The sequence below is a fragment of the Mirounga angustirostris genome, unplaced genomic scaffold (assembly GCF_029215605.1).
Source record: "Mirounga angustirostris isolate CCGP_5_RB_7025 unplaced genomic scaffold, mMirAng1.0.hap1 SCAF_3, whole genome shotgun sequence".
In the NCBI taxonomy this organism is placed as follows: domain Eukaryota; kingdom Metazoa; phylum Chordata; class Mammalia; order Carnivora; family Phocidae; genus Mirounga; species Mirounga angustirostris.
In genome coordinates, this window is record NW_026991711.1 from 162329756 (window position 1) to 162349730 (window position 19975).

Here is a 19975-nt window from a genome sequence, read left to right on the forward strand (position 1 = left end):
TAGTAAGAGATTGGATGAGGAAGTTGCTATGGCTGTAGTTCCAAGGAGTTCATTCATTCATTCACCCACTTATTCATTCATTCACCCATTCATTCATTCACCAGTGTTAGGTCCTGTGCTGTGGGAACAGGGTGACCTTCTGCCTCAGGTCACTTATAAGCCAGGAACAGACATTCACAAGACAAGTTATGTGGGTATTTCCCTCTAAAAAGTCCACTGCCCGGGCGCCTGGGTGGCTCAGATGTTAAGCGTCTGCCTTCGGCTCAGGTCATGATCCCAGGGTCCTGAGATCAAGCCCCATATCGGGCTCCCTGCTCCGTGGGAAGCCTGCTTCTCCCTCTCCCACTCCCCCTGCTTGTGTTCCCCCTCTCACTGTGTCTCTCTCTGTCAAATAAATAAATAAAATCTTTTAAAAAAATAAAAAAATAAAAAGTCCACTGCCCACCTCAGGCAAGACAATTGGCACAGAGGATCATGCAGAGCCACAATGAAAAGTATTTTATTTTACCAAGGAGGAACTAAAGCTTGGTCTTGGTGACTTGTCAGAACAGAAGGAAGAGGAACTGGGATTCTTCATGCCAAGGGGAAACCACTGGTTTGCAATCAGAGAGTTTTCTTGGAGGTGTAAATAAGTTTGCATCAGGCCCCAACACACCCTGCACACCAAGGGTGGGTGTTGGTTAATGCTTGGCCAGTTTAGGGATACAGGCTATGGCTGGAACAGTTCTGCTAAACTCGATCCAAAGTTCAGCGTGGACTGATTTCTATCACATCTGGCTCTGTGGGAGGCAAGGACAGGACCTAAAACTTGCACCTACATCAGCTGCTCTGTGCCTGGGGTATAACAGACAAGCACTGTTGAGTTCTTACTGGGTATTCCTCTCTTCATATCCTTGCCCAGCAATGATGCTGACTTTGTGTTCCATTTGGTCTGCTGTTGTTTCACATAGGATGCTTTCAGTTGCAAACAACAGAAAATCCAATCCAAATCAGCTCAAATAAGCAAGGAAATTTATTGGCTCCATTTAACTGAAAAGTCTGGAAGTAGGGCTGTCTTCTAGGGAGGCTTGTTCTAGTGCCTCCAACAATGCAACCAGACCTTTTTTTTCCCTTCTCATTTCTCAGCTTCATGTCCTCATCTGACTCTTCCCCCATGAGGTTTTCTTCTCATGACCCCCAAGATGGCTGCCAAGACTCCCACACTGAGTCTTGTTGGCCTCAATGTGCTGACTAGGATGATGTTCCCAACTGGGAGCCAACCAAGAAGGCCAGGAGAAATGTAATGCACTGATGGTTGAAAGCAGATCACACACTCCCTCCTAGGACTGGGGGTGGAATCACCTAGGTGCATACAGCTGAGAAGGGAATGTTATTAAGAAGGGAAGGGGAGAATGGAGAGATACTGGGGAGCCAGCCAAAATGTCTATGAAATGTCTATAAAACTGATAGAGTTTTGTTGTTGTTGTTGTTTTTATCTTAAATGAACAGATTTTCTACCCTTCTTAATACTTCCTTGAAATGAATAATCTTGCAAGGGCTTCCTTAATTGGGTACTTACGGTATCACACTCCTTAACACTCCAATGAACAGATTTCTTCTTCATTAAGGCTAGAGGGCTTTTAGATGTCAGCTCTTCCCTCTGTTCGCTGTGCTTCCCCTAAAAGAAGCAGTGCTGAAATATTGCCCTTGATTAATCACAGGCCAATTATCTAGTTTGTGAATTATCAGGACTCCTCCTTTTTCTTCCCTGCTTTTTAGCCATCCCCCTGTTCATTAACAAGCCTGCCTGAAAAAATAGGGTAAAAAAAAAAAAAAGAAGAAGAGGAAAAGAAAAAAGAAAAAGAAAACAGAGCTCCAAATCAGCCAGTTTAGCAACTTACCAACCTTGGAAAATTTTTTGCAGAGGAAATTGAAAAGAAATGATGGCATGAGATTATCTTGAATTTCTATGATCTGTGATAATTTTATTGACTCCTTCCCCAAACCCCTTCTACCTCTATCCCCAACCTCCAGAGCGAAAACAGCTGAATTCTCCAGAAAAGGCACATTCCTTAGACACCCAGACATTTCAAATAGCTCTACTCCTGTTCTCTCATTTCCCCAGTATCTCAATAACTTCTTTAAATAAACTTTTTTTTTCAATCAAAACCATTGCTTTGAGATCTGTTGGAAGAGTAACACTCAACTCTACTGCCCAAATTGAGAATTCAGGCCCCACATCTGTTTCCTAGTGAATAGGAATCAGATAAGCAAAGTAGCCCTTGCTAAATCAGGTGAACAAAGTGAAGGGGGTTGTGGGTGAGGTGGGGCCACTGGGCACCCCTCCCAGCAAGGCAGAGCATCTCCATCACCTTCACCAAGCACCTGGCCACCATTTCCACTCACCACTCACATCTAACTAACCCCTTCTAACTCTGGTTGGCTGGACTAGAATGATGATGACCTCCTAGGGCTTCAATCTCCTCAGCAGAATTTAAACAAAAAGGAAAAGGATATCCTTTCTATTTTTCCAAGGAACATTTTCCCAGTATCTAAAAACACACCACTTCCCTTTGGGATATGTCTTTCTCCTAGCTACACCTGGTGGAACAGAGACTTCTGATTCGGCTACTAGATTAGGGTAGTTATTAGAAGGATCCATCTCTGGGGCGCCTGGGTGGCTCAGTTGGTTGAGCGTCCAACGCTTGGTTTTGGCTCAGGTCGTGATTTCATGGGTTATGTCCTGAGTTGAGTCTGCTTGAGGGCTTGAGGATTCCCTCCCTCTGCCCCTCCCCCTGTGTGTGTGTGCACGCGCACGCTCTGTCTAAAATGAATAAATAAATAAATCTTAAAAAACAAAAACAGGTTATTTAAAGAAGAAGAGGAGGAAGAGGAAGAAGAGGAAGGATCCAGCTCCTTCATACCATAATGTGAGAGTAACCCAAAGTAGGTTCAGTAATGAAACTAAGGCAAGTGTTTTCAAATCCAAACTGCTAGTCCCATAGTCAAGCCTGTAAGTCTTGGTGGGGGAAATGAGAGCCAGAGACTTGCCTTAGTCAGTTCCGGCTGCTATAACAAAATAGACTGGTGGCTTATAAACAACAGAAATTTATTTCTCATAGTTCTGGAGGTTGGGAAGTCCAAGGTCAAGGCGCCAGCAGATCTGGTGTCTGGCAAGCGCCCACTTCCTGGTTCATAGATGGTTGTCCATTTGGCTTTTCACTATGTCCTCACAGGGTAGAAGAGGAAGGGAGGGGGCACCTGGGTGGCTCAGATGGTTAAGCGTCTGCCTTCGGCTCAGGTCATGGTCCCAGGGTCCTGGGATCGAACCCCGCATCAGGTTTCCCGCTCGGCGGGAAGCCTGCTTCTCCCTCTCCCACTCTCCCTGCTTGTGTTCCCTCTCTTGCTGTGTCTCTCTCTGTCAAATAAATAAAATCTTTAAAAAAAAAAAAAAAAAGAAGAGGAAGGGAGCTCTCTGGGGTCTCTTTTACAAGGCCACCAACCCCATCATGAGAACTCCACCCTCGTGACCTAATCATCTCCCAAAGGCCCCACCTCCAAATACCATCACATTGGGAATAGGCTTCACCCTATGAATGCTGTTGCCACACACGCAGGCTGTCTCGGAGCTGTCACTTCCTTTCACTGGCAGTGGGGCATGGCCCAAGTGAGTGGCACATTGATGGCAGAGTTAAGTCATGCAGTGACAACCTCTCCCAGCAACCCGTGCCCTTGGCAAGGTAGACGTGACTATTACCATGGCAGCATAATGCAGTGCTGGGCTCAGAAACAGAAAAAACTGGACTCCAGATCCACTTTTGCCCGCAGCCCCGAGGCCCACTGAGGCAAGTGACAACCTCTCTGAGCCTTCGCTTTCTCCTCTGGAAATGTGAGCCTCGATAGACCTCACAGGGTTGATCTGAGGCTCAAATGCACTCATGCACAGAAATGTATGCAAACTGGGCTCCAAAGGTGGGTAATGACAATGACCACGTTGATGTCAGCAAACACACCGGCCTTCCGATGGCCACAATCAGTGAGTGAGTGAGAGTGGGGAGGGCATACCCCACACTGGAGCACCCATGGGTGCCTTCCCTCATGTGGGTAATTGGCCCCATAAAAATCCAAGTTCCGACTCTGCTCAAACTTGGTTGACTTCACAGCTGCCTCTCATCCCCACTGCGGGACACGCCATCTTCCCATGGCCCAGCATTTACAGCACCGTCTGCCAACTGAGGGTGGAAAACATCTGTCTTGGGCTGTATGATTTCATTCGCTTCTCCGGTCTCATTATGGCCCTAATGATCAGCACCAGGCACCGTGCTGAGCACTTTACATATACAACATTATGTAATCCTTATTTGTAGGTGACAGGATAATCATAGTTGTTGTTGTTATCCCATTTTTTTACACAGAAAGAATCTGAGGCCCAGAGAACAGTAGTAACTATAAACTTTCCCAGGATCGCGTGGCTAATAAGAGACAGAGCCAGGTATCAAAACTACCAGGGTCTGCCTGATGGTGCATTCTCTAACCATTGAACTTTACTGCCTCTCTGTTCCCTTTGCCCAGATTGCAGGGAGGTCCCCAGCAGGTTACGAAGGACAGTCAGGGCCTGCCATTTCTGGGCCCTAAAGAAAGGCTAAGGCTTCCTTCCTGGATCCTGGCACCTCCTCCTTGAGGTGACTGGGCCTCTGGACCCCCACTAAGTTTCATGCAGGACCTCTGGATGAGAACCTACTCCCCACCCACCCAACAGGTTCACAGATAAATGGATGCCCAGGAAGGGAATAGCTGCTTACATCAGCCGGTCTCAGGAACCTGAGGATTAATTGCCCTGCAAGCAGCTTGTTAGAGGCTGTGTTGGCAGATGAGGAGAGCAGCAATAGAATCAGCCAATTAAGCAGCCAATGGTGCTGAACTAAACGTGACCTCGTACTTAATTGTGGATGTTGTTTCTCAGCAGTTTCTCACCAGTTTGGGTTTGGGAGAAAGAATGGGATGGTGAGGGGAGGGTGAGTGGCAAGAGGAGACTCCCATTTCTTTCTTTCTTAAGGAGACTGTAGCGGCGAGGATTCAGTGATTTCCAGCACAGGACAGCTGGGGAGGGGTAGTCAGCCTCTTGGCTGTAGCCCACAGGTAGCAGGCAGATGATGAAGGGACAAGGCCTTGTCCGTTGAATGAAACATTTCCAAACAGGCCAGAGCCCCAGACTCGGGGCCATATCTCTAACAGGGGTTAGGGGACAGTGCCAGAGGCAGGAGCCTGTGGGACACAGCACGAGCCTGGGCTATACTTTCAGAGCTCACACACAATTTGAAAACCTCTCCTTCCTCTCTACTCATGCCACCAGCATGATGATGAGGGAGCCGCTTGGTCCCCTCCACACTTTCTTCATAAAGTACCTGGAGCACCATATGCAGAAGACATGTGAGCCTAGAAAACAATGGAATAGGGAGCTCGGGTGGAGGACGAGACAATAATGCCTCCACACCTAGTTGGGACTGGCCAGTCTGCCTACTTCACCAATGACGTAGTTAGGGCATTAGGGCGCCTTCCAGATTTCCCCCTCAAGAAACAACTTGCCTTTGAGCTGCAAGGAGTGCAGTGAGCTAACAGCTGCCCCGTAGAGCCTTCAGGCCCCACCTCAGCTCTGAGGCCAACTCTTCCTTGCCGAGGCCCCAGGCGGTGACTGGGCAGCCAGGAGTACTAGGGCTTGGCTGACTCTGCGAAGGTGGGACTCCTCTAATGGGCACCCTTGGCTCCAGAGCTCCCTGTTTGGTTGGCTGAGACTCCGTCAGATCGATGTTATGTGCTGAGGCTCTCCCTACACAATTCTGCTTACTCACCATTTTATCTTTCACAGGTATCACCCCCTGAACTCATCTGTCCAGTCTGTCCAGGCTGTCATAAAAAAACACCACAGACTGGGTGGTTTAGACAACAGATAGTTATCTTCTTACAGATCTGGAAGCTAGAAATTCAAGATCATGGTGCCACTAGAGTTGGTTTCTGGTTAAGGACCCTTCTCCTGGCTGGTAGATGGTCACCTTCTCACTTTGTGCTCACATGGCCTTTCCTCTATGTAAGTAGAGACGCGCTTTCTCTTCTTATAAGATCCTATCGGATCAGGGCCCCATCTATATGATCTCACTTGACCTTAATTACCTCCTTAAAGTCTCTACCTTCAAATAGAGTTATACTGGGGTCTTGGGCTTCAAGATACGAATTTGGACGGGACACAATGTAATCCACAACAGCCCCCAAATAAATTTAGATTCCTGACTCCGTCTTCGAATCTGCTTCCCAGAAGAACTAACCAACACAACCTTCTACCTAGGAGCATGTCCCACACCTAAAGGGCTATTCCTTTCTCCCCATTTCCTCCTAGCCCTATTCTGACTCCCCAGCAGATGTCCCCTCCCTGATTGCTCTTGTCCCAGTCCCACAGAATATGTCAAACCAGTGTTTTCCCAGCTAGTGCCCACACTGGCTTCTCCCAAGTCCCAGGCTCCCAGAAAAGTAAATCTGATCCCCAAACTTGAGATGTTCTAATCAATAAGGGGGAAATGTCACAGGCTGAAGAAAGTTTTGTGAAGATTCTAAGTCTGCAGGAGTTTCTGACAAAGCATAGACATAGACTGAATGCCTCCACAAGGAGTGAGGTGCCAAAGGTAAGAGGCATGGAGCCGGCTTTGGGAGCAGTCCGTTAAAGGTGGGTTTGGGTGGTGGAGACACATGGAGAATAGAAGCACCAGAGATACAAACGGACAAGGAACCCAGAAGAGGGAGAGATTAACTCAGCTTGGGAGGACCCCGGAGTACTTTTTAATACAGGCAGCAAGGCACAGTGCCCAGACCAGCAGCACTGAGTATATGGTACATTAAGATAAGGTTAGAATGATAGGGTGTACTTAAATAATGCAGGACTTTGAATGCTGAGATATTTGGATTTTATTTTGTTGGCACTGGGAAGCCATGAAGGGATACCTCCATAGGAGTGATGAGAGTTTTAGAAATACAGGTTCTTGGCAGGACAAAAATGTAGGGATAAGAGGTGAGTAGAATAGCTAAAGACTGTTCTAACAGTGAAAGCAGGAATGATAAGGGCCTGACTAGGTCAGAGAAGTGGCTATGGAAAAGAAGGGTAAGATCAGAGATTTACTGCAGAGGAGAATGACCAACAAGATCGGACATGGGGCCAGGGGATGCAGAGAAGATGTTGGGGTCATGAGTCTGAATGACCTACAAACTGACATTAGAATGGGGTTGAGTCAAAGAGGAAGAGTATGGGCTGAGATGAAGGCACTTGGACATGGAGTTCTGGAGTCTGGGAGAATGGTAAGATTAAAGATACAATTCTGGAAGTGCCAGAATTCACACTTCTGGTTCAGGTGCTGAAAAAGAAGAGAGAGAAAGTGAAAAGAGAAGAGAAAACCCAAAACCAAATCTTGGGGCAGCCTCCATTTACTGGAACTGGGTCCAGGGAATGATTGCGAGGACATCATCAGAGATGGTGGGGGGGGGGGGGGGGTTGGGAGACAGAAGCTCTGGAAAGAGTTCTAAGTTGAAGGGGATGGTTGACAATGACAGTGCTATAGAGAGGTCACTTTGCGAAGCATAAGGATCTAGATTATTGAGAGACTACCAGGTGGAGAACACTGGGGGCTGGGGGAAGGGGGTGTGACAGCAAAGTGAGAGTTGTAGGCAGAGGACAGTCCCGCTGGGTTGAGGTAGGAACTGAAGGCAGGGAAATGAGGTAGGGAGTGCTGACTCCTCTTTCAGAATGTTTGTTGAAGATTAAAAGGAGAGAAGGCAGCCTAAGTTTATGTAACAAGGCCCCAAGAGTTGTTAATCTAAGAATATAAAATTTAGAAAAAAATTTTATTTGAAAATAATTTCAAATATACAGACAAGTTGCAAGAATATAAATTGGACACAATACCTATTTTTTACTCAGATCCACCTGTTGTTAACATTTTGCCCATTTGTTTCATCATTTGCGCTTTCTCTTTTATATATATGTATGCATATATGTAAATCTATGTGTTTACATAAATGTACATATGTTAGGTAAAACATTTTCCTGAATCATTTGAAAGGAAATTCCTATGTCACGGCCCTTTACCGCAAAACACATCAGTGTGTATTTACTAAGAACAAAAATATTCCCTTACATAACCACAGTATATTATCAACTTCAGTCAATGTAGTATTGATACAATCCTTTCTTTAACTGATCTAATAATGTTCTTTATCACCTCCCCCCACCAAACTGAGGTAAGTGTGTAAGCCGGCCTCTCTTCATAGATTCTCAGCAGCTGTAGCCCCTGGGGTGGGGGTAGGGTTTGGGTCGAGGGGGTGGTCTCCTCCATCAGCAGGCACTTAAGCCATGTATCAGTGGCCAGTGACCGGGGTTCCTGAGAACATGGGCAGGATATAGGTCTACCTAGGAGGTGAGCAGAGGTCAAAGACAGAATTGTGTAGAGGTGAGTCAGGCTGACCTCCATATCGGCTACACTCTTGACCTGTGTGTCAGAAGAATTCCTTTTGATATCCTTTCTCACTTTTATGAAAGAAAAACATGTACCAGTTTTCTAAGGCTGGTTGAGCTGAGTGAACAGTACTTTACATTGGCTCTGTATTCTCTTTGGGCAAAGGATGTGTTTCTGAGCCTATGTTGTTAAGATATCCATGTCACTGGGAATGGATCCCTCATGGAAGCCAAAACCATCTCCAGGACTTTATTATTTGCTTAAATGAGCAAATTGCTGGAGCCATTCTAGGATGCTGGTATGTTTCTGCTAACGTCTCCACACTCTTTGGCCTGTGAGGGACGCCTTCAGGTTTTTATCCTTTTTGAGGCTGTTCACTTCCTGCATTGGCCACTTCTAACTCTGAGACAAAATATACCTGGTACTTTATCAACTATAAACACAAAAACCAATGTGACAAGGAGGCACAAACAGAGGTTTTTCTGACCTGAATACTTTTAGTGGGATTATTTGGCAACACAGAAAATTTGTTCTCCTTAATACCTCCTTGTGGATCTTGGCAATCCCATTATTTCACACATATTCTTTTTACCAGATGAAAATTACATATCCCATTGTAGTTCCTACTTTGTGTTGGCTGCCAGAAATCCCAGAGCCATACAAAATACTCAATCACAACAAATATATTAGCATAGATAGTTCTTTTGTTTAATCTCCATTTACCGTATATATGTATATATCTGACTTTTCTTCTATTTATATATATATATCACCATTTCCTATAGCTCTATGGGTATCTATGTATAACCATCTTTCTACATGTGATTTTATTGTACATGTGTCTTTAACATTAAACATCCTGAAGTCCTTTTTGGAAGCAAATGGGTGCCTCCTAAATATATCATTCCTTACAAGACACTCGTCTCATTCCGGCCACTTACTCAACCCCTTCCACAAATAAAAGCAAGTCCAAGACATTTTCTCTCGTGCCTGTTAACTACCCCTCCTGGTCCCAACTATAAATGGCCTCGCCACAGAAGGCAATTTGGTTTCGGGCAGGAGCTCTTAGTTAAAATAGAAACTTCTCTCCTTGGATTACATCCTGGGTGTCTGTGTTTATTTAATTTCCTCTGGGGAATTCGAGTCTGATGCTGATACCAACCAAAGGGAATGCTGGTCCAGAGGGGCACAACCTTCCCAAGCTGACTTTTGCAAGAGAGAAGGAGAGAAAGCCTGGCCTTGGGGAGGTGGATGCTCCCCAGCCGCAGCAGAGAAAGAGGAAAGGATCAGAGGGCAGAGTTTCCTCACAGGTGATCCTTCTTCTTACCAATGTGGACTCCTAATTGATTACCGGTTCAGGTCTGAAGAGAGGGACCAAGAATACCAATAGGTCTGTGAGGAACTTTCGAGGTGTTTTTCCCCTGTGACATAGAAGACATCCCAAGTCAGGGAAGATATTTTCTCTGGTGGTTGGTTCTGGAGCCAAGTCTATATTGGCTCTCTGCAGGTTTCTAAGAGGAACCAGAGAAGTTATCAAATAGATATGGAGGTGAGGTCACTTTGCCCTGTCTCCAGCATAGAAAATGATAATGAAAGCTAACATTTGTACAGATTTTTCAAGCATCAGGTATTGTTCCAAGCACTTCACACACACACACACACACACACACACACACACAATCGCCCGTAAGTATATCATTACCCTATTTTACAGAGGAGGAAACTGAGGCTCATGGAGGATAAATAACTTGCCCAAGCTGACACAGCTAGTAAGGAGGCAGAGGCGGCTCTTGTACCTCAGAAGTCTGACTGGTGAGTTTGTGTTTCCTACCCTGTATTATATACTCATCCAGCAGCCAGCACACATCTCTCAGATGGCCCTCTCCCATGTAAGCCAGAGGAAACAGACCCCGGAGTCCCAAGCAGGGTATCATATTGCTCTCCAGCCCCTGAGAATTCCAGAGAAAACTCATTCACTGGAACTGTGTCAGCCAGAGACAGTATAAAGTGTGCTGATTTGGGGTTTAGTTATAAGTTTCTTGAAGAATTTCAGAAATATCACTCTTCAAACTTCTAGAAGAAGCTAAGAATTTAGATCACATATTCATTTAAAACACATTGTTTATGGGCCTCCTGCATGCCACACACTTTGCTGGGCCCTAGAGAGAGAACTCAGCCTCAGTGGTCCCTGCGCTCAGGACACCACCAGTCCCAGAACGTGACATAAGGGGATAAAGAGGGAAGGACGCTTCCCCATGTAAGGCAAGGCCTGAGTTGGGGGCTCCCAACCTACTATTAACCTGCTATGTGAATTCACCTAAGCCCTGTGGCCCTCAGTTTCCACAGCTGTAAAGAAGTGGTTCTGGACAGTATGTGAAGAAGTCTCCCAGCTCTAAAGTTTGATTCTAATGGCAGTTGCTGTTAATGCTTTTCACTAACATTAACAAACATCTTCTTCTGAACCAACCACTGAGACAGGCTCTGTCGCATATATCTCTAATTTTTCAAAGAGGCACCCAAAAAATGCAGTGAACAATTAAGAGGATGATTTTAGTCAGGCTATTGAAACAGGGAAAACGCTTATTAATGAGGAATATATCAAAGAAAAGCAAGAGGGGCACCTGGGTGGCTCAGTTGGTTAAGCGTCTGCCTTCGGCTCAGGTCATGGTCTCCAGGTCCTGGGATCCAGACCCACATCGGGCTCCCAGCTCATCGAGGAGTCTGCTTCTCCCTCTCCCTCTGCCTCTGCCTCTCCCCCTACTTGTGCTCTCTCTCTCTCTCTCTCTCTCTCAAATGAATAAAATCTTAAAAAAAAAAAAAATCAGGAACTTGACATTTCTTTAAAAAAAATAAATTCTACCTGTTTTTCCACCAGTGTCCTCTTACTGTTCCAGTATCCAATCCATGATTCCACATTGCACTTAACATATATGCCTGTGTGGTTTTTTGTGGTTTTTTTTGAGTTTACTTATTTTTAAGTAATCTCTATACCCAACATGGGGCTCAAACTCACAACCCTGGGATCAAGAGTCCTATGCTCTTCCGACTGAGCCAGGCAGGCGCCCCAAAACACATGCCTTTTGACTGATTGAAAGACTCTTCCATGAGGCCTACTAAGCGCCAGGCATCACCCTACGTGTTGGAGAGCCAGTGAAACCAAAAGTCCTGGTTTATGGGCACATAGAGGACACTATGGGGACAGTGGCTTATTGTCTGCTCTGTGCTACTTAGATGTGAGGAGGCTTTATTACCAAGGACTAGTGTGTTTAGTCTGAATCCTATTGCAAACAGGTGTGCCAGCTCACTGGCTATCAGTGAGGGGGCCTCAGGATTAGGGCAGTTGGGTTCCCCAGTCTCTGCCCCCCCAACTCCTGGCAGCATTTCTGAGCTCATGATGTGACCTCTATTAGTCTCCACGTTGGGCTACCCCTCTGGAGCCCTGTGCTGAAAGGTTAGCACCTTTGAAATCAGATAAAGGGCGCCAAGACACAGCTGTGTTTGTTTTATAAATTAAAGGGTGAATCATTAAAATGATTGTTTTCCCGAAAATAAAGAGATTAAACAGGTCTCCCTTCTCCCCTGCACCTCACTCTTCTTTTTCCAGTTTGTCTCCAAAGGACTCTAGCTTCATGTTAAAGAGCAAAGAATTATCTCTGTTTCAATCTTGGGGACTGAGCTGGCTCCATAACAATTATAATCTCTCGTCTGAACCCGCCTGGAGGCAAAGGGGCCACTGAAGCCAAATTCTTTCCAGTATTAACTGCCATTCAAATGGATACAGGGGAATAATTGAGCCCAGTCCTTTATTGTTGGGAGAGGGGGGTGGCTCAAGGTGGTTCTCAAACTCGCCTGTTTAGTACTTTTCCCTTAACCCTCTTCTGTGGAAAGTTCGGTGCATATTGGAAATTTAAGATTTTAATGCAGAAAAGGGGGGGAAAAAAGAGGATAAAATAAGCATGTGAAAGTGCTTAGAAAATTACCTGACACAGTAAGTACTCAGTAAACTTTAGTTATTGTCACTATATTTAAAAGGTCTGTGAGGGACATTTGTACTTAATTTGGAAGGCAAGGGGGAGCCTTCAGGGTTTTTAGAAGGATGACATGATTAAACTGGAGTGGTGGTCTTCAAGGAGCTTACAAACTACTAAGGTCCTAAATCATGCATACAGAACCAGACACAGGGTGGTAAATACAGTAAGTAGCTAATAATAATACGAAGTCACTTTACCTGCATGAGGTCATTTCCTCCTCCTCTCAAGCCCATCTGGTAGCCATTATTTTATCCCCAGTTGACAGATGGAGAAACAGAGATTAAGAAACTAGTAAAAGCCGAACTCGGAGCCCAGGTGGTATCACACCCACCCTACTCCCAGAGAGGTATGGGGAGGGTCTTATCTACCCACCTGCTCCACACCCACTCCATCACAGTGCATCCTGAGTGTGGTGCACCTGTTGGTGTCTCTCTTCCCTCTAGACTTCAGGGCGGAGTCCACATCTTCTCACCTATGTACCTTGAGGGCTAGCACAGGGGCTGACTTGTGTGGAAATTCAGTAAAAACTGTGTTAAATACACAGGGTTGCCTGGCTGGCTCAGTCAGAAGAACATGCGACTCAATATCAGGGTCGTGAGTTCAAGCTCCACGTTGGGTGTAGAGATTACTAAATATAATAATATGAAATAAATAAGCAAGCCAACAAACATACACAAAGGAATGTGAATCCCAGGCATCCTTGCCTAAGAACTCCTTTCCTCCTTGTTCTGTTGACTAATCTCATGCTATTTCTTTTTCTGGGACAAAGGGGTGAACCTGTGGCCTATTTTACCAAAACATCATGGACAATTAGCAATGGGAACTCTAAAATGCCCAGGGAATGCAAAAATGCAGCCAATGTAATTAGTTGTGGTCTGTTCCCTGACCTCCGTAATGAAAGAAGATCCTTAATTTTTTTTTAATGGGAAAATAAAGAGCCTTACCCCCTTCAAGCCAGCATGGATGATCTACCCCATGAGCAAATGCTGAGGTGGCCTGGGACATCAAGACAGAAAATGGTCCTTAAGCCTGGAGGTTTCTAGGGTCAATCTATAAAGATAAGTGTTCTGTGAGAGTTATTGTGCCCATGTGAGACTTCGAGAATTGGGGTAAACCTCATGCTCTGCTTGTAGCACAAGCAGTGAACAAAAGGAAATGAACTCTCTCAATCAACACTAACAAAATGGACTCTTCCAATAGACAGTAGAAATTCTTTTTTTTTTTAAGATTTTATTTATTTATTTGAGAGAGAGAATGAGAGACAGAGAGCACGAGAGGGAAGAGGGCAGAGGGAGAAGCAGACCCCCTGCTGAGCAGGGAGCCCGATGCGGGACTCGATCCAGGGACTCCAGGATCACGACCTGAGCCGAAGGCAGTCGCTTAACCAGCTGAGCCACCCAGGTGCCCGACAGTAGAAATTCTTAATGTGAGGACCCAATGTTGAGCTCTTGCTCAATTTCTGGAGCTCCCTCCAGGCCTCTGAATTATCCACCAAAAAATACCTAAGGAGAAACTAGAGAAGGAGGAAAATAAGGAAGTCCACCTTGTATGGCCCAACAGCCACAAAGCCCTACATTTTAAAAGTACTAAATGGCTCGGGGAGCCTGGGTGGCGCAGTAGGTTAAGCGCCCGACTCTTTGATTTCTGCTCGGGTCATGATCCCGGGGTCCTGGGATCCAGGCCTGCGTCAGGCTCCATGCTCGGCAGGGAGTCTACTTGGGATTCTCTCTCTCCCTCTCCCTCTTCCCCTCCTGCTCATGCTGTCCCTCTTTCTCTCTCATAAATCAATAAAATCTTAAAAAAAAAAAAAAAAAAAAAAGGTACGAGATGGCTCAGAATGAAACACTAAGCAGCCCTCAGAAAACTCCCGAAAACCAGGCTGAGCCCAGCCAGCATTCCCTGGAGCGGAGGCCCCATTTACCAGCCTCTGGGTGCGGAGCTGGGTGGGACCGGGAAGACAGGTCCCCTTTCCTTTCCTTCTGCGACACTTGATCCCCTCCCTGGGGCCTATGTTATTTAATGAGGCCGAACTTTCCTTTCCCCTAATATTGCGCTCCAGCTAGGCCCTTTCTGGTTCCCACGGGTGTGTGCAGGTTTGAAGCACTCTGTACTGCTATGAAAGCTTCAGGCAGGGATTGGAACACGAGCAGAGGAGCGGCCTCCTTGGGTTGAAGAGGCGGGGGGCGGGGGGGGCAGCAGAGGCTGCGGTTTGCTCCGGTACCACACTCCGAAGTCAGCCCCCTCCAGTGCGCCCACCCGAAGGCAGGAGCCAGCTGAGGAATATGAGGTTGCTTTCAGCTGGGCATTTAACAACTGTTTGCTTCTCTGCTTATTTCATGTTTTTAAAAAGAATTTCAGCTTTACTGGGGTATAATTGGCAAAACTGTAAGATATTCAGAGTGTACATTGTGGTGATTTGATATACATACACACTGTGAAAAGATTTCCCCCGGTTAGTTAACTTACATAACTTACATCATCTCACATATTTATCTTTTTAGAAAATATTCTATTTATTTATTTGAGAGAGAATGTACACAAGCAGTGGGGGGAGGGGCAGAGGGAGAGAGAGAGAGAATCTCAAGCGGACTCCTGCCGGAAGTGGAGCCCTACGAGGCGCTTGATCTTACAACCCTGAGATCATGATCTGAACTGAAATCAAGAGTTGGATGCTTAATCAGACCCTTAACCGACTGGGCCACCCAGGCGCCCCATCACATATTTATCTTTGTTTAATGAGAACATTTAAGTTCTACTCTCTTCCCAAATTTCAGTTACACAATACAGTGTTATCAACTATTGTCATCCTATTTTACATTAGAGCCTCATGCTTTTTTAAAAATGAAAAATATCAAATATGGAAAGAAGTAGAGATAGTAATATAATCAACCCCAATATATACCTCATAGATTCAACAATTATCAGGATTTTGCCACATTTGCTTTTTCCTTTCGCACCTTTGCTGAAATGTTTTATTTAAAGCAAATCCAAGGGACGCCTGGGTGGCTTGGTCGGTTAAGCGTCTGCCTTCAGCTGGGGTCATGATCCCAGGGTCCTGGGATTGAGCCTCAAATCAGGCTCCCTGCTCAGCAGGGAGTCTGCTTCTCCCTCCCTGCTGCCCACCCTGCTTGTGCTCTTTCTCTCAAATAAATAAAATCTTAAAAAAAAAAAAAACAAATCCAGCATCACATGTCATTTCAGTCCTAGACACTTCAATATGCATCTCCAAAAGAAAATAAAAACATTTCTTATATACCACAATACTATTATCGTGCCCAACAAAATAAACATTATTTGATATCTTTAATACTAAGCTGCTCCCTCTGACTATAAGAAATGATACCTCAGGGGGCGCCTGGGTGGCTCAGTCGTTAAGCGTCTGCCTTCAGCTCAGGTCATGATCCCAGGATCCTGGGATCGAGCCCCACATTGGGCTCCCTGCTCAGTGGGAAGCCTGCTTCTCCCTCTCCCACTCCCCCTGCTGTGTTCCTGCTCTCGCTATCTCTCTCTCTGTCAAATAAATAAATAAAATCTTTAAAAAAAAAAAAAAAGAAATGATACCTCAGGCTTAGAATCAGGGCTAAGGAAAAGCTCCCCCGGAGCTATTTAAGGGGGAAGAAATACTAGCCACAAATTGATTCTCCAAGCCTCAATCCAGAATCTTTGCCTTGGTTTTGCGGGGTAGACATTTCCCATAAACATCTGCCGTATTGGTCTTGCACAGACATGGTATTCTTCCATCCCCCAGCCCCTAAAACAGCCTCTAAAACAAGAGCTTGGGCTTTTCAGCTATAGGAGAATTCTCGAACTAGAGTGTATCAGAATCATCTGGGAGCTTTGTTGAGCTATAGACTCTGGGCCCCACCCCCAAAGTTTCCAATTCAGTAGGCCTGGGGCAGGCTTGAGAATTTGCCTTGCCAACAAGTTCCCAGATGATGAGGATTCTGCTAATCCTGGGACTACACCCGCAGAGTCACCGAACTACAGTAAACCACACAAGTGGACCCTTTGCTGGACAAATCCAGAAGACAGAACTGCTGCCCCCTCTTAATGCCCACCTATGGTGGTTGTAGCAGCACCAGGGCTGAGAGCCGTCTGTGTGCAGGCAGGGATTCGGGGTCTCTCCATGACCCTAGCGTTACTCCCGCTGCTGGCATCCTTGGTTGGGCCTTAATCTGTCAGTTCCCACTAACTGGGTTTCTGGTGCCTTTTTACCTGGTAACCGAGCCCAGCCTCGCTCTGCCGTGACTGGGTTCCTTCCCTGGAACTCCATTCCCTGAGGGACCAGAATTCTCATCCTTCAATCTCAGTGTCCTGCAGTCAGGTCACCTCACACTGGGTCCTTGACTTGTCCCAGGGCTTGGCTGACTTTGTCCTGTCCCTACCAGGGTCCCTCCGACAGTTGTGAGGAGACATCCTTTCCTGCTGTCTTTTTCTAATTCACACAAAGGTGCTGTGCCAGGCCCTAGTCTAGTTCTCCATCAATTGCTTGCTCTGCCCTGATCCCTGGATTCAGGCTGAACTGTTGAATAATGAGTCCCATCTGGCTCCCACCCGGCCCCAACCCTTGCCCGAGCCTGCGGTACACATGCTTGCCAGCTGGTTCCTTCTCAGCCTGGCCCACACGGGCACTGGTTCCGCAAAGGTCCAGGCCCGAGCCAGGAGGGTTTCCACTGCCTGGCTGTGCAGAGGCAAGTACAGAGGTCGGAAGGAGCTGAACCAAGCCCTCTCCATTTTATCTGCCCATGAAATGAAAGTACATTTAAGATCTGGGCCCTGGACGTTATTAAAATTAAAGCCAACATCCCTGGCTCAGGTCATGATCTCAGGGTCATGAGATTGAACCCTATGTGTTGGGGGGGGGGGGTCCATGCCCAGCAGGGAGTCTGCTTAAGATCCTCTCTCTCCCTCTCCCTCTGCCCCTCTGTGCACTCTCTCTCTCTTAAATAAATAAATAAATAAATAAATAAATAAATAAATAAATAAATATTTTTTAAAAAATTAAAGCCAATGCATGACAGTTCATCAGCCAAAAGGCCCCTTCCAGACAAGTTGATGTCTCTCCTTCGATGAGGAAACTTGCCCCAGGACACAGCCTCACCCTAGCAGCACCCAGTTTATCTCTCAGAGTGGCAGTTGCCCTGAAGTAATTGATGTTGGGCCTCGTCTTCCTCATCTCTCAGAAGGAAGATGAGAGTGCTCTTGGCACTCAGACCCCTTTCTACACCAAATTCCCAGTTGGCCAGCCAGTTAGTGAGTCAGATTTACAAACTCACCCCAGAAGAGGCCCTATGGATGAAAACTAAGCAAGCAGGGGTGGGGGCTCCACCCTGAGAGAGGGGATGGGTGGGTCCATCCATCCATCCATCCATCCATCCATCCATCCATCCATTGATCCATCCAGTAAATCCAGTAAACATTTGCTGAGAGCCTACAAGGACCAGGAACTCTTCTAGACACTGGGAGGGCCACAGAGAACCGAATGGACAAAATCTTTGTCCACATGGATATTGTATTACAATGGAGGAGACAGGTGATAAACAAGTAAATAAGTGAAAATATGTAGTATAATAAGACCCTAAGGTGACACTAGGGTCCAAACGACACAGTTGTGAGATTAATGACACATCAGGGTTGAACCTGCTACCAAGGACAGGAACCAGTCGCCAATCAAATTTCCTCTCTGCTCAAATTAAAGCAAAGTGGGCTGTGCTGCTTAAAGGGCCTCACTGTATATTAAATGTAAGAAGTAAGTGCTAAGAAAAAAATAATAAAGCTGGGGTGCCTGGGTGGCTCAGTTGGTTAAGCGACTGCCTTCGGCTCAGGTCATGATCCTGGAGTCCCGGGATCGAGTCCCGCATCGGGCTCCCTGCTCGGCGGGGAGTCTGCTTCTCCCTCTGACCCTCCCCGCTCTCATGCTCTCTCATTCTCTCTCTCAAATAAATAAATAAAATCTTAAAAAAAAAAAAAAAGAATAAAGCAAGGCAGGAAGATATAAAAATGTTGGGGGGGCAGTTAAAATTGTAAATGGCTTGATTTATATAATAAGTAGGACGCCTCACTAAGAAAGTAACCTGGAAGTGAGGGCATAACTCGCCACCGACTGGTGCAGAGAAACCCAGAAACACTGAGGAGTGGGACCGTGCAAAAAATAAAGAAGAGAGGCAGTCTCTGAAGAGACAGCAGCAAAGGGAGGCGAGGATTCGGTTTTGAAGAGACCAGAACAGGTCAGCTAGCACCTGATGATGTCCTTCCTGGCATGCCCTCAGAGGGAGAAGGCAGGGCACATTCTCTGCAGGTGGAACAGGACAGGCGATGACTCAGAGGTGAGAGAAAGCAACGCAGCTGCAGAGGATACGCTTTCCTGACTGGGTCTTAGAAGAGCAAGAGTTCAATTGAGCCAGAGAGAAAGGAGGATTCAGGAATGCAAAGTGTGAAAAGCGAGATCAGGAAGGACGATTTTCTCTTTGGCTACAGGCCGTTGGAAGCCATCGCGGAAGCAGATTCAGATGCTCGAGAAAGCCCGGCAGGAGGGCCGCTTCTCCAGTCCTCGCGTGCTCGGTGCGCCCTGCTCGCCGGGAAGTGCGGGCCCAGAGCGGGCTGTGGAGGTGGAAAGGCTAGAACGGAGGGGAAGCCAGGAACCGTGGGCTGTCCTGGCCGCTTTGCCTCTCCAAAGATGTGTGGGAGGCAGCGAGTGCCAGAGCTTTGCTCAACTCCCCAATCCTGTTTATTCTTCCTTTAATGATATGATGAGCTCACGGTCCCTAGTGGTGCCGGGAACGCATTAGCCGTTCAGCTCGCTTTGGCTTTAGCAGAACCATGGAGTGTCCCGCAAGCCGGCGGGTCTCCGCTGCACATCGGGAGTGACCAGACAGCAGCACCTGCACGGAACCAACAAGCAACCATACCAGCTCTGGTGGCCAAGCCACTGGGGGGGGGGGGGGGGGGGGGCGGGTCATGGCCCCTGGGAGGGAGAGGCCAGGTCAGCTGCACAGACCACCAGGGAACAAAACATTCCACTCCTCTTTGGGAGGAAAATAATCCAGTTGATCCATTTCCTTCCTTCCTTCCTTCCTTTCTTTCTTTCTTTCTTTCTCTTTCTTTCTTTCTTTCTTTCTTTCTCTTTCTTTCTTTCTTTCTTTCTTTCTCTTTCTTTCTTTCTTTCTTTCTCTTTCTTTCTTTCTTTCTTTCTTTCTCTTTCTTTCTTTCTTTCTCTTTCTTTCTTTCTTTCTTTCTCTTTCTTTCTTTCTTTCTCTTTCTTTCTTTCTCTTTCTTTCTTTCTCTTTCTTTCTTTCTTTCTTTCTTTCTTTCTTTCTTTCTTCCTTCCTTTCTTTCTTCCTTTCTTTCTTTCTTTTTTTGTTTGTTGCTGTTCTTGCCTGTTATGGCAGAGCCATAGACTCTCCAAGGAGAGAGACTCTTAAACTACCTCTTCCTGGGGCGCCTGGGTGGCTCAGTTGGTTGAGCATCCTA